At 46.7% G+C, this 20,422-nt stretch overlaps 1 protein-coding gene across 8 annotated transcripts in view; it reads left to right on the top strand.

Annotated features, from left to right (window-relative positions):
* The window catches only part of PRKAG2 (protein kinase AMP-activated non-catalytic subunit gamma 2), a 257,901-nt gene that overhangs the window by 177,420 nt on the left and 60,059 nt on the right, over positions 1-20,422 (top strand). The gene's annotated exons all lie outside the window — the stretch shown is intronic.

The raw sequence follows: 20,422 nt of genomic DNA, 5'->3' as shown, positions 1-20,422 counted from the left end.
GACTTGATGTCAGTGGCTCAAGAAAGATTCTGTGATCCTTCCTGCTCTCGGGCCACGTGTCTAGGGACGGGGCCGTGTTATCACTCTGCCTGCCCACTTGTTCAATCTTACAAATGGGCAATCAAAGAAAATGTCTATCTCCCACTGGGCATTAACTGTAGACTGCATTTCACTTGTGCATTAGGTTTGCCTGCGTCTGCATTGATTGTGCAAAGACCGTAATGTTAAGGTATCTGCATGATGTGAGAGGAAAGGCCTTAAAGTCAACATGAAAACTTGTCCATTGCCTCATTACAGGATGGCAAAAGCAAGTACAAGGGCTTTTAGAGCCAGTAGCTCCAAGAACATAGACCATAGCCAGCATTCAGCTTAAATGGAAGGGGGTGTACGTATTCCCCTCAACATCGCAAAGCCATTTTTTATTTTTCTGAGAAATAGTGGAGGAGGCAGAAACAGCAGGAGAGCACAGAAGGCATTGCCTGGCTACAACAACTACGAGTAATAAAAGAAGGTCTATTCAAAACAAAATTATAAAGAGACTACTTTGGAAATAAACCACCAAGACCAAATGTGAGAAGATCGAGTTATGTTTACAAATATATTTTGTTGAGTAGCTAAGCACATAAAATAAGGTCAAATTTTATTTCCGTTCCGACAACACCTTAACAGGGCAGCTTGGATCGTGGTTGATTGTTCAGTCACCAGATCCCCCCCCTAGTAACCGTCTCCTAGTAAGGAGAGAGTAAGACTCATTCTCCTCTCCAGTCTTAATGAATTAAATTCTGAATGGACTCAGAAGATCATCAGCCCGTAATTAGGAGTTTCTGTGCCCTATTTCCAGTTTGGTGCTTAACACAAATGGACAGCAGATGCAATGATATGAACGGGCTCCTTACTCATCTACGCCAGAAATGACCTTGATCGAATGATTGCAACACACTGTCCTAGACGCTCAGTGATACTAGTTGTGGCTTAGTTAAACTCGTAACACGCCCCTGGTTGAAGTGTGTGGGATAATCCTATCTCATAGCGTTTCTGCGTGTTCTCTGCCCAATATTCAACTAGATAAGGTACATTTGGATGCAAATATTTTACGAAAATGTCACTTTCAGTCTTTAAAAAAATTTGTTTTAATGTTTACTTTTGAGAGAGAGCGTGCGAGTGAGCGTGTGAGTTAGCGAAGGGGAAGAGAGAGAGGGAGACGCAGAATCCGAAGCAGGTTCCAGGCTCTGAGCTGTCAGCACAGAGCCTGACGCGGGGCTCAAACCCATGAGCCATGAGATCATGACCTGAGCTGAAGTCAGATGCTTAACCGACCGAGCCACCCAGGTGCCCCTGTCATTTTGAGTCTTAAAGTGGTCTTCAGTGGATTTGGAGAACACAGAGGACAACAGTAGGTGCTCTGGGATCCGTGGGACAAATTTACCCACCATCTTTTGAATATAATATGGTTGATTATTCTTTCTTTAATAAACATTTGGCACGTTGATTTCTTACAGCAAATGCAGGTTCTTTGACTTCCCATCCTCCCAGTGTGATACAGTCCCTCTCCCCTGCCTGGTTTGTAGATTATGAAATTAGGGACACGGTGAAAACCCACTTGTTGCTGCCTGTCACGAGCCAGGCACACACTATTTCGGTTAAGTCTCCGCCAGCTCAGCAAAGGAGGTATTATTATCTCCTTTCGAAAACGTAAGTAATCTGCTTGAGATTCTGTGCCTAATACCTAGTAGAGACACGGTTCACGTGGAGACCTACCTTTGAAACCTATGTTGTTTTCCCGTTATGAAACAGCACCCCCCAAATTAAGAACAACTATTGGGGTACCTGGGTGGCTCAGTGGGTTAAGCCTCCGACTTAGGCTCAGGTCACGGTCTTACAGTTTGTGGGTTTGAGCCCCGCATCGGGGTCTGTGCTGATGGCTCAGAGCCTGGAACCCGCTTCAGATTCTGTGTCTCCCTCTCCCTCTGCCCCTCCCCCACTCATGCTCTGTCTCTCTCTCTCCTTCAAAAAAAAAATATTAAAAAAAATTTTTTTTAATAAATTAAAAAAAAAAAACTATCATTTATTGGCACCTAGCTGGAGCCAAGAACCGAACCAGGCACATAACACACATCGACACGAGCCTCAGAGACCGATGTGCTGAATACATAGGCAGCGTGTGGGAGGGCGGGGGCTCAGATCCTGGACCGCTGAGGGAAGAAGGGCATGAGCTTTGAGGTCAAGTACAGCTTGTTCCCATCGGCACTCCTTGCTTTCTTCATTTCGTCTCTGCTTTAGTCACGTGTTTTGACTTTGACGTTAGTCTTAGAAATCTTAACTGAAGGAAGTAACGCCTGGCGAATGATGCCCCCCTTTTGAGATTTTTGCCCACTCTTGGCTTCTCTGAATCCCGAGGTGTTACCTGCACCAAAGCACTGACCCGACACAACCAAGTCACCTCCCCTTCCTAAAGCAGGAAACAACGATGGAAGAGAAGGCCGGTGCTGACTTGATTCACACACGCTAAGACATGGCCTCCCTTGACTCGGGGCCTTGCAAACGGATCCCGTCTCTCAAGGGTCTACACTTGGCCCAGAACGTGGCGGACTAAGGCACTTGCGTGTGAAAGGAGCTTTGGTTTTTCGCACCGTCGTGAGGCGTCCCCGGTGTTGGCATCTGATTGCAGCTTCTAGTTGTTTCCAGTTTGTCTTGACTCACCGGACAGCACACGTGTATTTCTCCGGGGCCATGATGAGTAATGACGTGCTTATGATTTTTTTAACGTCGCCACAGAAGTGAACCACGGTGTGGCGCTACTCAGGCTTTAGGTTTAGTCATCATAGTTTATTCACTGATGAAATCAGTTAACTCACACATCCCTCCCAGCGCTGTGAGGCAGGCACTGTGTGACCCCCGTTGTACAGAGGAGACCACTGAGGCACAGACAGCTCCGTGGGTGCGTGGCCTGTGCCGTGGCCCTGTGCTTACAGGGGCCACCTCCTGCTTCAAAGCGCGGTCTGTTGTCATCTGGAAGTTCTTCATTTTCGAGCAAAGGGCGCCTCGTTTTCATTTGGCTCCGGGGCCGGGCCCGTGAGGCGGGCAGTGCTGGAGTTCGATACCGTGTTCGAGTGAGAGGGCCAGGACTAGGCCCCGGGCGGTCGCTTCAGGGCCCACGCTCCCTGCCCGTGTGGACCTGACCCACAGAGAGGAGGTTCTGGCCCCAGAGCGGCTGCCTTGCTGTGGCGGCCGTGGGTCTGTCCTCCGTGGAGTCCCCCTGCACACAGTCTGTTCATGGAGGCAGCCGTCGGGGGGAGATCACTGAAGACGGCTCCTGACTCGTGGGAGGACTCGGCTAGTACCTGATGGGTTCCTGCTCTTTTTTTTTTTTTTTCTAACGTTTATTATTTTTGAGGGAGAGCAAAAGCACGAGCTGGGGAGGGGCAGAGAGAGAGGGGGACAGAGGATCCGAAGCAGGCTCTGTGCTGACGGCAGTGAGCCCGATGCGGGGCTCGAACTCACGAACCTTGAGATCGTGACCTGAGCCGAAGTCAGATGCTCAACCCACTGAGCCACCCGGGCTCTTTTTAAAACAGAAATCTTGTAGTAGTTGATTGTTTAAACACTCTGGAGGGCCACCGCAGGAAAACAATGCCAATTTTCAAGTTGCATTCTCTTTAGGAGAGCATAAAACAGAGTAGAAGACAGACCGAGCCATAGGTTTCGAAACCCAGGCCATAAAAAGGTGCCTGCAAAGGCCTTTGGGAAACGAGCATGAAGCCTCCAGAAGCTTTGGAGTGATATTTATAGCCACACTGTGCGGCTTCTGTGATTCCATCAACGTTCCTTTATTGGCTTTCTTTTGCTTCCATAAAGACTTCATTGCCGTACGTAAAGGCTCCTTTTGATGAATGCTTCTATTTTTAATTATGACTCTTCTTGTAAACCTCACTTTCAGTTGAAACGGGGGCATGGGGACCCTGGCTTGAAGGCACTAGTTATCTCTGAAGGCGAGGGGGCCACTGTGTTTGAAAGCTAATAGACAGAAGTCCCAGACGCTCGCCCTCACAGGAAGAATACTTCCTCATGGAGGGTGGGTTCTGAAAACAGATTAAGTAAAAGCCCCTAGGCAGACTGATGAGCGCCCCTGCATCCCTGCTTGGCTCCCCAAATGTTGGCAGCTGGGCTTTCCTCAGGACCGCCCGGCCATGCACAAAAGGAGGATCTCTCTTTAGAGAAAAGATCTGCACACCCTGAAACTCTGGCTTGTCACTTCCGTTTCACCGTGGCAAAGGGAGCCACCGACCTGCACGTTCGGACCTCCCAGCCTAGCTCTTCAGGGCATTCCTGTTAAATGTGCAGCCAAAGAGAGCCAGGCATTGGAGGAAACCCCCTTCCATCACGAAAGACGGGAACAAAAGCAAACAGAAAAAAAAGGAAGCCTGAGAAAGCAATAAAGGGAGTAAAGGAAACTGCAGCCGTGAAAAAAGAGTAGGAAGCTCTCCGGGGCGCCTGGGTGGCTCCGTCGGTCGAGCGTCCGACTTCGGCTCAGGTCATGATCTCGCGGCTCGTGAGTTCGAGCCCCGCGTCGGGCTCTGTGCCTATGGCTCGGAGCCTGGAGCCTGCTTCGTGTTCAATGTCTCCCCCTCTCTCTGCCCCTCCCCTGCTCATGCTATCTCTCTCTGTCTCTCTCAAAAATAAATAAACATTTAAAAAAATAGGAGGCTCTATAAATTAAAAGGGGGTATTCCAAGATCGAAAGTTTGGGGAAGTAAACTACACAAATGGTTGTGCGTGTATGTCCATACACACATGCACTAGAAGTTAACATCAAGCGTATCTCCTGGAAAGTAAGCCCTTAAAGGCGAGATAAAAATTGATGCCAGGAAGAAAGGGAAGAAGGGAGGGAGGGTAGGAAAGAGAGGAAGGAAGGAGAAAGTAAAAGGAAGGGACAGAAAGGAGAGAAGGGAAGAAGGAAGGAAGGAAAGGAAGGGAGGGAGGGAAGGAGGAGGTAGGGAAGGAAGGAGGAAGGAAGGAAGGAAGGAGGGAAGGAAGGGCATTAGTCCAGGAGGCTCAGCCGCTCGATCCTAGGGGTCCAGAGAGGAGGAACAAGGAAGACAGAAGGAGAATTAGAGGAGAACAAGAGGAGGGCACAACTTCCCAGACTGATACCCAGCACAAAACAAAAAGAAAGGGGGGCGGTGGGGGAAACCAGGGAAAAGAAACAAGACCCACACCAAGATACAGCATCGTGAAATTCCAAAACGGCAGGGATAAAAAAAAAAAAAAAATGAGCATAAAGCTTCCAGAGAGGAGGTGGAAACAAAGTGCACTTAAAAAGGGAAAGACACTGGGAATCAGAATGGCCTCAGACTTCAGAGCAGCAGCTGCTGGAAGGTGGCGGGGGCAGGGCTCTCAAAACAGAGGGCAGATGATTTCAAAATTGGGACTTGGGCAGGACATCAAATTGAGAGCCATTCTCAGACACGCGAGGTCTCCAGTAATTGACCCCCACGTACCTTTCCTCGGGAAGTTACTGGAGCATCCGGTCCCTCATGGTAAGGGCAGAAATTAAGACCCAGGCAGCAGGAGGATGCCCGGGGGCCGTGGGACCACCACGTGGAGGGTTGGGCTCACCTCGCCAGGTCTAGAAAGCCTGGGACAACATCTCCGAGAAGAGAATAAAACCCGCAGATCACCTCATGCGTCTCATCACACTGAGAGAAAACTTCTGGCTTTGGCCGAGTTTGGGGATGACTTTGTGGTAGACACGTCGAAAATTTAGCTCCCCCAAAACATTAAATCGCACCGAAAGGAAGGTTGCTTACGGCACAGTGAACAGCTGGCTCGGGTGTGCATAATATTTGCGTAGTCACGACACTGGTACATCTTGGATGTTGACATAACAAAAAAGGCAGGCAACTGTGTGTGTGGACGACGGGAGCAGCCGTGGTCGGGGTGCAGCTGAGTGGTCACCTTGACCTTCTGCACAGGAAGTAAAATCGATGGCATGAAAGTTTACGTCTGGCACCATGAGTTAGCAGAGTCGACACCAGAGTCGCTGAAAATGCCTCTCCCTTTCAAACACGTATGGCGGGGGCTGCCTGGGTGACTCAGTCAGTTGGGCGCCGGACTTCAGCTCGGGTCACGATCTCGCGGTTCGTGGGTTTGAGCCCCGCGTGGGGGCTCTGTGCTGACAGCTCGGAGCCTGGAACCTGCTTGGGATTCTGTGTCTCCCTCTTTCTCTGCCCCTCTCCCCATCGCACTCTTATCTCTCTCTGTCTCTCAAGAATGAAGAAAACACTAAACAACAACAAAAAAAAAATTTAATAAAATACGTATGTTGAAAAGCATTTAGGCAAAAAGCTCATGTCTTTTTTTTTTTTTTTTCCCCAACAAGCAAACTTCCTAGTAGTTTGAAAAAATGATGTGTGATGTGAGTGGGATAAAAGGGACAGGACTCTGTGGTTCATAAAAGGTAATGTGAATTTGGATCGTAGCTGTCCGGGACACCACTGGGATGATTAAGAGCTTCTCTTTAATAATGAAAGTGACTGTCTCAATAAAAATGGAAAGAAATGCCTACCTAACACAATCGAAGGTCATTAACTCCAGAGAAGAGGATGAAACGGGTGTTTCCTTTAAGTTTTATAAGCTCAGGAGTTCTTTCTTTTTTTTTTTTAATTTTTTTTAACATTTATTTATTTTTGAGACAGAGAGAGACAGAGCATGAATGGGGGAGGGTCAGACAGAGAGGGAGACACAGAATCCGAAACAGGCTCCAGGCTCTGAGCGGTCAGCACAGAGCCCGATGCGGGGCTTGAACTCACGGACCGCGAGATCATGACCTGAGCTGAAGTCGGACGCTTAACCGACTGAGCCACCCAGGCACCCCTCAGGAGTTATTTCTGAGAGTTAGGTCTGCCGGGCAGCCAGTCAGCTGTTGTTCTCGAGCGTGTTGGTCTCAGGACACTTCTGCCCTCGTCATTCGTGAGGACCCAGGCTTTTATTTGTATGGGTCTCCTCTGTAGATATCGACCATATGGAAAATTAAAGCTGAGAAATTTGAAAAAATATTAATTTATCTAAAAGATCAATAATAAACTCAGATATTCCCAGAGATATATATTTTTTAACGTTTATTTATTTTGGAGAGAGCGAGCGGGCGAGCACGCACACGAGAGGGGGAGGGGCAGGGAGAGAGGGAGACACGGAATCCGAAACAGTCTCCAGGCCCCGAGCTGTCAGCACCGAGCCCGACGCGGGGCTCGAACTCACGGACCGCGAGATCGTGACCTGAGCCGAACTTGGACTCTCGCCCACTGAGCCTCCCAGGCGCCCCTAGATAAATTTTTACTCAAAAAAAAAAAAAAAAAATTAGTGAGGAGAGTGGCATCGCTTTATTTTATTGCAAATCTTTTTAAAGCCTGGGTTAAAAGACAGTGGGACTCTCCTATCCGCTCCGGCATTCCTTCCGTTGCCATATGTTGTCTTGGATGAAGTACGTGAAGAAATTCCAGCCTCGAGCAGAGATGTGGTTGGAAAAGAGAGGCGTATTTTAACAGCCTCTTCCGAAAATTGTGGGTAGTCTTGACAAGTAGTAGTTTCTTAAAGGTTAGCTGCGACGTGGAATCTGAAACCCTATGAATGAGTTTCCGTAGTCTACTTAACAGAGTCTGTTCTATTTACATTAACATCTATCCGTCTGTCCCGCCCTGCACTTTGAGGCGATCTTTAACCCACGCGTGATCTTGTGATGTCGTGCGTTGATCATTGGGAAGATACGGGGTCCCTGACCAATGCAGATCTTCCAAATGTCAACACATGTTATCACGGCATCCGAAAAACCAAATCACCTTTATTAGTAACACTGCAGTCTCCCTGGGAGAAGTCTCTAAGTATTGGGAAGCTGTCAAGCTTCATTATGACAGACACTGCTTTTCCAAGATTCTGACTTTTGCTTGAAAAACTCAAGTGGCAGCCTCGGCAACAGATATGGTCAGTTGTTTGCCTTGAAGCGACAGGTTCCCTTTGTTCATTTTGGAAAAAAATGTCTGCCAGACACCCAAGTCTGAACAACCAGTTCAGACTGGTTGTTTTTCGGTGTCTCATTAAAAAGGCAGCTCAGGGGCGCCTGGGTGGCTCCGTCGGTGAAGCGTCCGACTTCGGCTCAGGTCACGATCTCGCGGTCCGTGAGTTCGAGCCCCGCGTCGGGCTCTGTGCTGACAGCTCGGAGCCTGGAGCCTGCTTCGGATTCTGTGTCTCTCTCTCTGCCCCTTCCCCGCTTGTGCACGTGCGCGTGCTCTCGCGCTCTCTTTCTCTCTCTCAAATATAAATAAAAACATTATAAAATTAAAAACAAAGCAGGATATGTTACTGAAGGGTTGAGATTTAATAAAATGAATACATTCTACGCCCTCAAAGATACTCTCATGTGAAACTGGCTTATTTCCTCCACGGTGGAAGCTTAGCGTCATTTGCCACCAGCTTGGTGTGAGATGAAATGCCGGAGAATTCTGGGGCGCCGACGTCGATGGGGCTCAAGCAGTAGTGGGTGAAAAGCAGATATTTATTGCCTTAGTGTTCTCATGAGACATGTTGACTGCGCCGTTGTAAGGCGTCCCCACCATCCATACATCTTTCAGAATGCTGACGACAGAGACGGGGACTGATGAGTTTCATAGGATTTATGACCGTATTGGGATCCCCTGTTTGGTCCCAGTCTTAACACGCAAGCCATGCCCTGGAGGGAAAGGGTTCCTAACCGTCCACCTTTCAGCAGGAAACTAATAAACCATTTTTCTTGAAAATGTTTGATGTTTGAAAAAAAGTAGAAATGCTAATACGTAGCCTTTATTCTGTTACCACTCCCGTGTGTGTGTGTGCGCACACACGAGTGTGTGTGCACTTTTCCTCCCAGATATGTAGACTATATACCTGAATATACCTTTTTTGGTTTTTTTTTTCATGTTCATTTATTTTTGAGAGAGAGAGTATAAGCGGGGGGTGGGGACAGAGAGAGGAGGGGACAGAGGATCTGAAGCGGCCTCTGTACTGACAGCACAGAGCCCAATGTGGGGCTCAAACTCACGAACTGTGAGATCATGACCTGAGCTGGAGTCCAACCCTTAACTGACTGAGCCACCCAGGCGCCCCCCCCCCCGCCGCCCCCCGCAAATATACCTTTAAAAAGCGCCAAGTGACATGTCAAAGGTTTGGTCTAGACCAACTTTACACTCTATTACTTGTGCCTTAAAAATGAATGAGTTGAAATCATTTTTCCCTCGGGCCTCATTTATTCCTTATAGACACTGGCTACTCTCTCTGTGCTGAAGAGAAACTTAATCATGTTTGGTGAACAAACAACACTTCCTGGAACTGATGTCCCATGTGCGTGACTAAATCGTTCAGCCCAGAGACATCAGGGGTTATACACCATCTTCCTTTATTATCCTGTTTATGACGATAAACTACGATAAGGAAAAATCTTGACCCACTACTCACACACGTGTATGTATAATTAAGACAGCTTTCTGGAAACAGTGATCGCCCTCAGTGCAAAGTGGTATTTCTGTGATATTTCATTTGAAACCAAGCTAGTCCTTTCTTGTTGTTGTTTATTTATTTTTGAGAGAGAGAAAGAGCATGAACGGGGGAAGGGGCAGAGAGAGAGAGGGAGACCCAGAATCCAAAGCAGGCTCCGGGCTCTGAGCTGTCAGCACAGAGCCCCACGCGGGGCTCGAACTCACAAACCGCGAGATCGTGACCTGAGCCGAAGTCGGACGCTTCGCCGACGGAGCCACCCAGGAGCCCCTAAACTGACACATTAAACTACTTTCGTCACCCGTGAATGGGTCACAGTATACAGTTTTTAAACCAGGGGTTTAGACTTGGTTTCTTACAGGCTGTTTTCTCAAATTCCTGGTGTGGTAGACATTTTTGGGCCGTGGCGACTCGGGGCTGCTGTGTGTCTAATGCAAGTGTCTCTTCTCTTTCATTCTGTTGACCTCTCTTATTGCTTCCTTGAGAGGACCCCATCTTCTCACTGAAAGTCCCCCCACTTTGCCCATGTGGATACCAGCCCTGACATTCTGGCTTCTGGCGCTGACTTCTCTTACTCTCGTAGACCAGCTTTCCCAAAGTGTAGGGTGAATACCACTATGGTATGCAGGATAGTTTTAGGTGGTATAAGGACGAACGTTTTAATAGCTACATATTTGTGCGTCACGGAGAAATATATCTAGAACACCCATACCTACGGTTTCCTGGAGTTGGCGGCTACAGGCTAATTTTTAAAGTCAATTTTATCTTATTTTTTTAAGTTAATTTTTTTGAGAGAGACGGGGGGGTAGCGTGGGGACTGCAGAGAGAGAGGGAGACTCTCCAGTGCCGTTAGCCTAGAGCCTAATATAGGGCTCAGTCTCACGAACGGGACACAAACCGTGCGGTCGTGACCTGGGCCAAAATCAAGAGTCGGACGCTCAACCAATGGCACCCAGCTGCCCCTAAAGTGAATTTTAAATCATTGTACCAGTTGCACGGAGATAGGACAAAATGACTGAAGGTTGAGGAGCAGAGCTGCTGAATCCAGGCCCCGTCTGTGTCGCCCTCCCTTCCCTCACATACTCACAGACCCTAGTTACCTGCCTGAGCTACCTCTTGGACAGCCAACCAACACCTGGAACTCAGCAGGTTTAACCCCAGCATTTCTCCTTTCTTACCTCAAATGGGCTCATCCTGTCCGTTTTCCCCGATGTCCTAGTCCCTTGTGTTTATTTCATAATCCATGGAAATACCAAGTCCAAACTCCTCACTATCTCTGCGATGCTTCTCGGAGTAGCTTGCTTCATTTTTCCATTCGTCGGAAAGACATCGTAAACCTTCATGTGGATTCCAGCCTCTCCCATGCCCATCCCTTTCCACTCTACACCGCTGTTAAGATCTTTTGATGTCATCAGAGCAGGCTGCGGAAGTTACATTCCCCTCCTCGCGTCCTACCACATGAAATCGAATCCCGTCCCCTTGGCCCCCGGGGGTCTCTAGCGATCTATCCTTAATTTCCGTACTGGAACACTCCGCGCTCAGATCAAGGCCATTTGCCTGCTGTGTCCTGCAGGTGTCTTGACCCCTCGAGCTTTTCTGCTGTGGCCACCACCTGAAGTGGCCTCCTTCCCTTGCTTCCTTTAAATCTGCCTCCTCGATTCGCCTCCTAAAGGAAGCCGTGCATCTCAAAGGATTCTTAGCATTTGCGCACACTCTGCGGTCGCTATAGAGCTGCTTTGTGTCTTTGTTGTTGTTGTTGTTTTTTCAACTTAAACGACTTTGTAATTTTTGACGGCGTTATATATATGCAGAAATACAGTTTTCACAATTAGGCTAAAACCTCCCCCTGATTAGCATCTCACCTCCCAAGGGCAGGGCCGAGATCGGCTAGAGTTCCCAGATACCTTGTGGGATGCTTTTGGCTGCAAAGTAACAGAAAACCGCGACTCAAAGTGGCTTGAAGGATAAAGACATCTACTGCCTCAGGTTACAGGTACAGAAGTAGGACAGGCCCCAGGCAGGGGGAGATACAGGCCTGCTCAGTGATGTCACCAAGGACCCAAGTCCTTTCTCTTACTCAGCCCTGGCTTCATCTGAAGGCTGGTCCTCTGTAGCAGTCAAGGCTAGGTGCTCTCTGTGGCAAGAACAGGGCAGGGCGGGGACGTGCTCACCTGCGTGTGGGCACAGATCCTCTTCACCCATAAGCCCTCCCTTTTACTCCAGGAGAGTAAGGAACGCTGTCACCATCGCGTCTCACGTAAGCAAAGGGTGTGCACTGCGACGAAATGAAGGACTTGTTCTAGGAAAGAAGTTGGTAGAAGAGGCGTGAATGCCACGCAGGCAAAACCAACAGGATCCACTACAACGTGGTGCGATGTGCCACGCCCTGAGGGGTACACACTGGAAATAAGGGGTTGCAAGGGAGGCTAAAGTGGGGAATGTATCTGCGTCTACACTCTGCGTCTATGGATATACACATAGAGACACCTATATTCTTACATACGTAATTCATAATAACACATATACACGTGTATATTACATAGATAACATCACGTAGAGTATGAGAAATACTGTCTTTTCCGAATCAAGGCATAAACAAAATGGTACATCTAGATAAGAATCAGCGTGTACGTGTAACACGCTACCATGGAAGAATAGGTAAAATTATACAGCCCCTGGGAACCACAACATAAAGAACTAAAGGTAAGAGGCACCAAACGACGTGAATCCTCAGGTGGGAAATCCTAACTAAGCCACAAAGCAGCCGCGGAAACTTACGAGTAAATTTATCACAGTCACAGGGTATGAAGCTAACATACAAAAATCAATTACGTCTTCCGTGAGATGCTGACAGCAAACAATTAGCACATGAAATCTGGGAAAGAGTTTCACTTACAAAAGCATCAGAAAAACGCCCCCCCCCCATCAGATACTTAGGAAAAAATTTAGTGAAAGATGTGTGGGACCTCTGCACTGAAAACCACAGAAGACGGCCGAGAGAGACCAGAGCGAACACAAATGAGCAGAAAGGTAAACCATGGTCCTGAATCGGAAGGCCTGACATTGTGAAGATGTGAATTCTTCCCAAATGGACCAACAAGTAAAATGGAATCCCAACCAAAATTCCAGGAGGCTTTTGGTTATTCTGAATTGTATGTGGAAACACAAAGGGCTTCGGGGAGCCAAAGCAAGTTTTTTAAATGAAGGACAAAGTTGGAAAATGCTCACCACCTGATTTCAAGACTTACTACAGACCTACGATGATCAAGAAGGGGCGCCTGGGTGGTTCAGTCGGTTAAGTGTCTGACTTCGGCTCAGGTCATGATCTCGCGCTTTGTGGGTTCAAGGCCCATGTCGGGCTCTGTGCTGACAGCTCGGAGCCCGGAGCCTGCTTTGGATTCTGTGTCTCCCTCGCTCTCTGCCCCTCCCCCACTCGTGCTCTGTCTCTCAAAAATGAACATTCATTTTTTTTTTTAAAGAAAGGGTGGTCATGACGAAAGTATAGATTGAGATCATTGAACAGAGTGGAGAGGCCAGAGACAGATGCCCCATATATAGTAGGTTGACCTTAGATAAAGATGCCAAGGCAATCTTTTATTTTCATTGGGGAAAATAAAGTCTTTTAATTTTTTTTAATGTTTATTTATCTTTGAGAGAGAGACAGATAAAGCATGAGTGGGGGAGGAGCAGAGAGAGAGGGAGACACAGAATCGGAAGCAGGCTCCAGGCTCCGAGCTGTCAGCACAGAGCCCGACGCGGGGCTCGAACCCATGAGCCGCAAGATCATGACCTGAGCCAAAGTCGGACGCTTAACCAACTGAGCCACCCAGGCGCCCCAATAAAGTCTTTTATTGGGAACAACTAGACACCAGTATGGGGAAAAAATGTACCTAAACTCTCACCATCCATCCTAATAAAAAATTAAACCAAAACAGATCAGAGACCTAAATGAAAAAAAATTCTAGAAGGAAACACTGAAGAAAATTTTCACACTCTTGGGGGGCAGGAGGCAAAGAGTTCTTAGGACACAAAATGCATGAATCATGAAAGGATAAATTGGATCTCATGACCCTCAGAATCATTATGCTAAGTGAAATAATCCAGGAGCAAAAAAGTATCTACTGAATGCTTCCATGTATAGAAAATTCTGGGAAATATCTATGATAGCAGCAAAAACTAGATCACTGATTGCCGAAGGAGGGATGAACCACAAAGGGGCACGAGGAAATGTCTGGGGTGAGAGAAATGTATGTATCTTGATTGGAACGAAGGTTTTTTTGTTGACTCATCAGATTGTACACTTGAAATGGATACCGTTTATTGTAGGCAAGTTTTGTCAATATAAAAGAGACACTAAATACCCTTCTGAAAAGATTTATAACTCGAGGTCTGCGGGACCTGTGTCTACACTTAGTTGGTTGGCTCTGTGTCCCCAGTTCACGTCAACCCTCCTGATTGGCGACATGACGTCGTAAACAGTGAGTAAAGATCACCAGATTCCTCAGAGCCAAGTGCAGAAGAGGCAACAGAAGAATTAACAGGTCCCTTTGATTTCGACTTGACTATTATACTTCCTTCCGAGCACTTTAGGTAGAACACAGCAGAAAAATGGCAGTGGTCTGTTAATCACTTTTGTCAATTCTCACCAATTTCTAGCCAGAGTTTCTATACATGAAGGAATTAAAACAACCCGGAAAGCTATTCTCATTGGTCTCTTCTGGGAAGGGCTAATGACTAGGCCAGTTGTAAGAGGAAGAGGAAAGAACAGTGAAAAAAGCCACCATGGGACTTTATATCACTTTTTGTGTCGCTCTATTTTTTTTTTTTTTTTTGAGATTTATTTTTAAGTCATCTCCACACCCATGTGGGACTTGAACTCACAGCCCTGGGATCCACCGACTAAACCAGCCAGGCACCCCGTTTTGTGTCACTGTGTAATAGAAACACAGAAAAAAGTTTATGGCTTGATGCACTAAGAATCGAAAGGTTAATTGAACGAATTGAGCAGTACTTATGTTTTTATTTGCAAAGGATTACGGGACAACAAGAATTACCAGGAGAATAGAATATATTTAGCTCCCAGTAAGTCATGTCAAACACAAACCTAAGAAGAAAATATTTTGGTTAGCAAACAATAAGAGCAAATTTGGATTTACTTGTGAAAAGCAAGAGAAAAACGTATTTCAGACCCTCACTGCTGAGCTCCACAAACGTGGAACTTGAAGAGGAACAAACTGATCCTATGTAGGTGTAGGGTTCCCACTTCTTATCTCTGATGTGCATTTCTAATGATAGCAGATATTTTATTGCCCACCGACCATGGTGCCTGGCATACAGCAGCTATTAAATATATGTTCAACGTCTGTCTTCAAAACCTTAACGTTACCTACTTTTTGAAAGTTAGAAGACAGTTTAAAGAAAGAATCCGGGCAAAAGGGACATTTTTGGTTTAGTTCATTTTCTTCCTCTCTTATTGAATCCTTTGAAATAGGTTTTTTATTTATTTACTTTTAAACTAAGTTCTCCACCCAGTGTGGGGCTTGAACTCACAGCCCCAAGATCAAGAGCCACGTGCTCTCTACTTACAGAGCCAGCCAGGCGCCTCTCTGAAACAGGTTTTCAGCTGACCCGAAGCCCCACTGAGCGTCGCAGTGCAGATGGACACTACTAGGGTGACCTCCCAGGTCACGAAGACAGGTAGAGAGGACTCAAGACCTACTTTAGGGGGATGAGTTTGAGTTGTCCATAGAAGATTCGAATGGAGAAGACCAGGAAGCAGTCCGGAACTCAGGCTTGCTGTGAGCTTGTGACCCAGGCTTGGAGGTGTTCCGCGCAGAGGAGGGGTCAGAGCTGATCCGAGAGCAGAGCGAGTGGCAGGAACAGGCAGATCCCGTCCTGGCACCGGTGGGCGCCCCCGTCCCACCTCCCCTTCCGCACAGAGGACCCCTTTAAGGCAGCAGTGGCGGGGCGGGGGAGGCGGGGACCTCAACACTGCAGGTTTCCAAATGCTAAATTATTCAGGAGCCACTTATCCAGTATTTAAGGTTGATTTATTTCTTGCAGTAGCTTTTTAAGATAAAATAAAAGGCAAAGCGAACTCCTATCTGACCTCAGTCCATAAAGGAAAAGCTTTTTTGGCAGTCATTTTGTGATCAAGTTTTCCTGTCCAGTAGTGATTCAAAGTACTGTCTTTTGCTGCACCTAGGCACAGCTGTGTTAGACAAACCTTAATAATTTAGCATTTTTCACCAACCAGCAGGTCACGCTGCTAATGGCTCCGTGGTTTTCAGGCATTCAATAAAATTCAACTCCAGCTGCCTGTTCCCTCCCATCATCCTGGAGTGCAGCAGCCCAGACTGGCTGCAGAAGCCCATAGAATGTGGTAGAAATACTGAGATCTGCAGGAGGCCCAGCTAGGAAAACCCGGCACCTCTCTGTACCATGATCTGCCACGTTCAGTTCTCGAGAGAGTTGAGGTGGCGTCCACGTAAGCCCCTTCTTCTTGTTTTCTTAATTTATTTATTTTTGAGAGAGAGAGAGACAAAGCACAAGTGGGGGAGGGGCAGAGAGGGAGACACAGAATCTGAAGCAGGCTCCTGGCCCCGAGCTGTCAGCACAGAGCTCAACGTGGGGCTCGAACCCACGAACCTTGAGATCACGACCTGAGCCGAAGTCGGCCGCTTCACCGACTGAGCCACCCAGGCGCCCCTGCAACCCCCTTCTCTGCATGCAGAACACTGCCCGAAACCTTCCCTCTCCTGGCTTCCCCGTCTCCCCAAAATAGCTCACGTTGAGTCTGGCTTATAAGTCAGTTGAGACTCTAAGAAAACATCACCTAAAATATCACCATGAAAGGGCAACTAACAATCACCAACCTTAAATGGTTTGTGCCAACCAATCCATCACTCATTTCACCCTGTCAACAAGTGTGTACATTGCAGACCCTCAAATTCCGGAAATTGACCTGGTATATTATGGAGGACAGTTTAATCTGGGAGCTATCCTACTAAGTGAAAGCAACCCGTGGAAATAAATTCTGCCTCCCGAACATATAGGACAGAAACGTTTTTATTTGAGCCTTCTCCTGCACACCCATTATCAAGTGAAGTGAAATCTGAGAAACTAACATTAATTTGTTTGAAGCTCTATTCTCTACCAACTTCAGCAGTAATGGCTACAGGACTTTTTAAGCCTGAGAACCACGTTTGCGAGCACACAGCCTCCGGAAATACATACTCCCACTCGTGGCCCGTTTCTGCCTCCCCAAAACAACTCATCAGGAGTACAGGTGAAATTGATGATACTTCCAATAAACACCAATTAGAGATTGGTTTTTACAATTATACTAGGATTACTGCAAGAAATTAAAATGCAGACCTTTCGATAATTAGAATGATTGACACTTCCGCTCTGTACCCCTGTGCTTTTTTTTTTTTTTATTAAGCTTTTTATTTTGAGCTCATTGTAGATTCACATGCAGTTGTAATATACGTGTGCCCTCTACCTGGTTTCCCCCAAGGGTGACATCTTACAAAACCAGAGCGCAGGAAAAATGGACGCCCCCCCCCCTACATTGCTAGCGAAAATGTAAAAAGGTACAGCCACCGTGGAAAACAGTTGGGCGATTTCTCAAAATGTTAAATATAGAGCTACCATATGACCCAGAAATTCTATTCTTGGGTCTATACCCAAGAGAAACGAAAACATATGTCCACACAGATCACTTGTACACGAATGTTTATAGCACCAATATTCACAATAGCCAAAATGGGGAGAATGGATACGTAAAATGCGGTCTATGCATTCAGTGGAATATTACTCAGCAATAAAAAGAAAGGAAGCGTTGATCCGTGTTACAGCGTGGACGCTGAGTGAAAGAAGCTAGAGATAAAAAAAAAAAAAACCTACATATTTTGTGATTCCACGTCAGTGAAATTTGCCAGAATAGGCAAATCTATGAAGACAGAAAATAGGTTAGTGGTTGCCTGGGGCTGGGAATAGAGAGAGGTTAAGAGAGTGATAAGGAATGACCGCTAGTGGGTATAGGGTTTCTCTTTGAGATGATGAAATGCTGTAAACACAGATAGTGGCACAACTCGGTAAATATACTGAACACGTATTTTTATGGTATATGAATCTTATCTCAATAAAAAAAAATTTTTTTTAATTAACCCAACTGGTCATTTCCTCCACACAATTAAATAAGTGTGGCTTGACTCATGGGAGGAAAAATACAGTATAACACAAGCAGGATGTTGACATTGATGTTGACATTGATTCGGTCAAGATGCCGAACGGTTCCTTCACCACAAGGATCCCTCATGCTGCCCTTTTTTAGCCACAGGTACCTCTGTCCCCCACCCCCACCCTGACCCCTGCACCCACTAATCTGTGCTCCACTTGTACAATTTAGTCATTTCAAGAATGTTATATAAAGGGAGTAACATAGTATGTAACCTTTGGGGATAGGTTTCTCCCATTCATCCTAATTCCCTGGACATCCATGCGAGTGGTTGTGTGTATCGATAATTCATTCCTTTTTATTGCTGAGTACTGTTCCCAGGTATAGACGTAACATATTTTGTTTACCAGTTGCCTGCTGAACGACATCTGTTATTTCTGGTTTGGGCTATTACAAATGAAACTTCTATGAACATGGTATACAGGTTTTCACGTAAACGTAAGTTTCCATTTCCCAGGATAAATGCCCAAGACTGCAAATGATGTGTCACGTAGCAGCCTGCGTGTTTAGCTTCATAAGAAACTGCTGAGTTGTCTCCCAGCGCAGTGGTATAATTTGCCATCCCCACAGCAATGCAGAAGCGATGGTCCTCAACCATCATGTGCTGTTTATTTTTGTTTTGGCCGTTCTAAGAGGTGTGTGGTCACAGCTCACCGTGGTTTTAATTTGCGCGTCCGTGATGGTTCATGTTGTCAAACATCTTTTCACGTGCTTATTGCCATTTGCCTGTCTTTTTCCTATCCTAACTGAATTCTAACTTTTATTTTTCTAAGCTGGCGCTTTGAGAGTTCTTTATGTCTGCCAGATGCCAGTCATTTGTTGGCTCTGCGGTTTTACAAGTATTTTCTCCTACTCTGGCATGAGTCTTTTCATCCTCTTAACAAGGTCTGTCACCGAGCAGACATTTTTAATTTTACCGGGGTTCGGTGTGTTCATTTTACCTTTTATGGATCATGCTTCTTGATATCAAGCCTTACTCTTCGCCTAGTGATAGATCCCAAATGGTTTGCTTTTCTTTTTCTAGAAGTTTTATAATTCTGCATTTTATTTTTAAGTCCATGACCCAATTTGAGTTCATTTTTGTATAAGGTGTGAGGCTTACATTGAGGTTGAGGCTTATTTTTTTTGCCTATCCGTGTCTGATTGCACCACTGTTTTTGCACCTTCCTCAAGCCCATATTAAGGTGGGTCTATTTCTAGTTCTCTGTTTCTGTTGATTACGTGTCTGTCCCCCTACCAGTACCAAACAGTAGTGACTACTCCTACCTCATCATTTTCAAGACTGTCTTAGCTACTGTACAGCCTGTGCCTTTCCACACAAATTTAAGAATGAGTTCATCTTGTCTACCGTCCAACCTCGGCTTGGGTCATGATCCCCTGGTTCGCGAGTTTGAGCCTCAAATTAGGTTCTGTGCTAACTGTGCCGCACCTGCTTGGGATTCGCTCTCCCTGCCCCTCCCCACCCCCCCCTCACGCTCTCTTGTGCGTGTGCTCTCTCCCTCTGTCTCTCGAAATAAAGAAGTAAAGTTTAAAAAAAAAAAAAAAGAAAACCTGGTTAGGATTTTGGTGGGAATTGCATTCAACGCAGAGATCAGTCTGGGGGAAGACGGACCACTTTGCCATGTTGGGTCTTCCCATGCGTAAACACGGGATGTCTCTCCATTTATTTAGGGTTTCTTCCATTACAACCACATTGTAATTTTCAGCATACGGATCCTGTACATGTTACGTGGATCCCTACATCATGTTCTCTAGGGTTGATCATAGTATTGTTTGTAATAGCACTTTCCACATGTTCATTGTTAGTAGGTGGAAATGCAATTGATTTCTAGGTGTTGATCTTGCAGCCTACGACCTGGCTGAACTCACCAGTTCTAGTTTTGGTTGTTTTTGTTTTGTTTTGTTTTTCAATAGATTCCTTGGAACTTTCTGTGGAGACAACCATGTCATCTGAACATAGGGAGGATTTCACTTCTTCCTTTGCAATTTGCATGGCTTTTCTTTCTTTCTTGCCTTACTGCCACGGCTGGAACTTCCAGCGATGTGTTGAATAAAAATAGTGTGAAAGCAGGCAGAGTTGCCTTGTTCCTGAGCTTAGAGGGAAAGCATTCAGGCTCTTGCTGTTAAATATGACGCAGCTGCAGGGTTTGTTTTTGTTTTGTTTTGACCAACAAAGGTCTTACAAAATTAGTTTTGTCCTCTTCTCCCCCCCCCCCGCCCCCCACATACCCTTTTTGAGGAGAAGAAGCTAAGTCTCAACTTGGGGATTGGCCCAACCGAGATGACAGAGCAAAAAGGAACCGCAAAGGAGATTTTTAGTACTTCCTCTTCCAGGCCGGGCTTGCAAGAGTGATAAAACTAAGCTTCCTTTCGAGGGGGGGGTGGGGGTGGGGTGGGGGTACTTTACAGCCCTAATCAGCGCCAGGGAGCTAATCTACCAGGGCCCTTGCAGTCTGCAGCGAGCTAAGGACACCCTGTAGATGGGGCAGAAATTGGCTGTCACACCGGAGAGCCTCGGGGAGGGGGGCGCCTGTCCCCTCTCCCACTGCCCTGCTCTCCCAGGCAGCTCTGGCGGCTTCGCTTGCCTGCCACCCCGAGCTGCCGCCGATAGCGGCGTCTCAGATACCCAGATCCAGGGTGACAGGAGTGGCCGGGGCC

This window comes from Panthera tigris, chromosome A2 (assembly GCF_018350195.1).
Source record: "Panthera tigris isolate Pti1 chromosome A2, P.tigris_Pti1_mat1.1, whole genome shotgun sequence".
NCBI lineage: Eukaryota > Metazoa > Chordata > Mammalia > Carnivora > Felidae > Panthera > Panthera tigris.
This window is presented reverse-complemented; position numbering and strand designations above follow the sequence as displayed.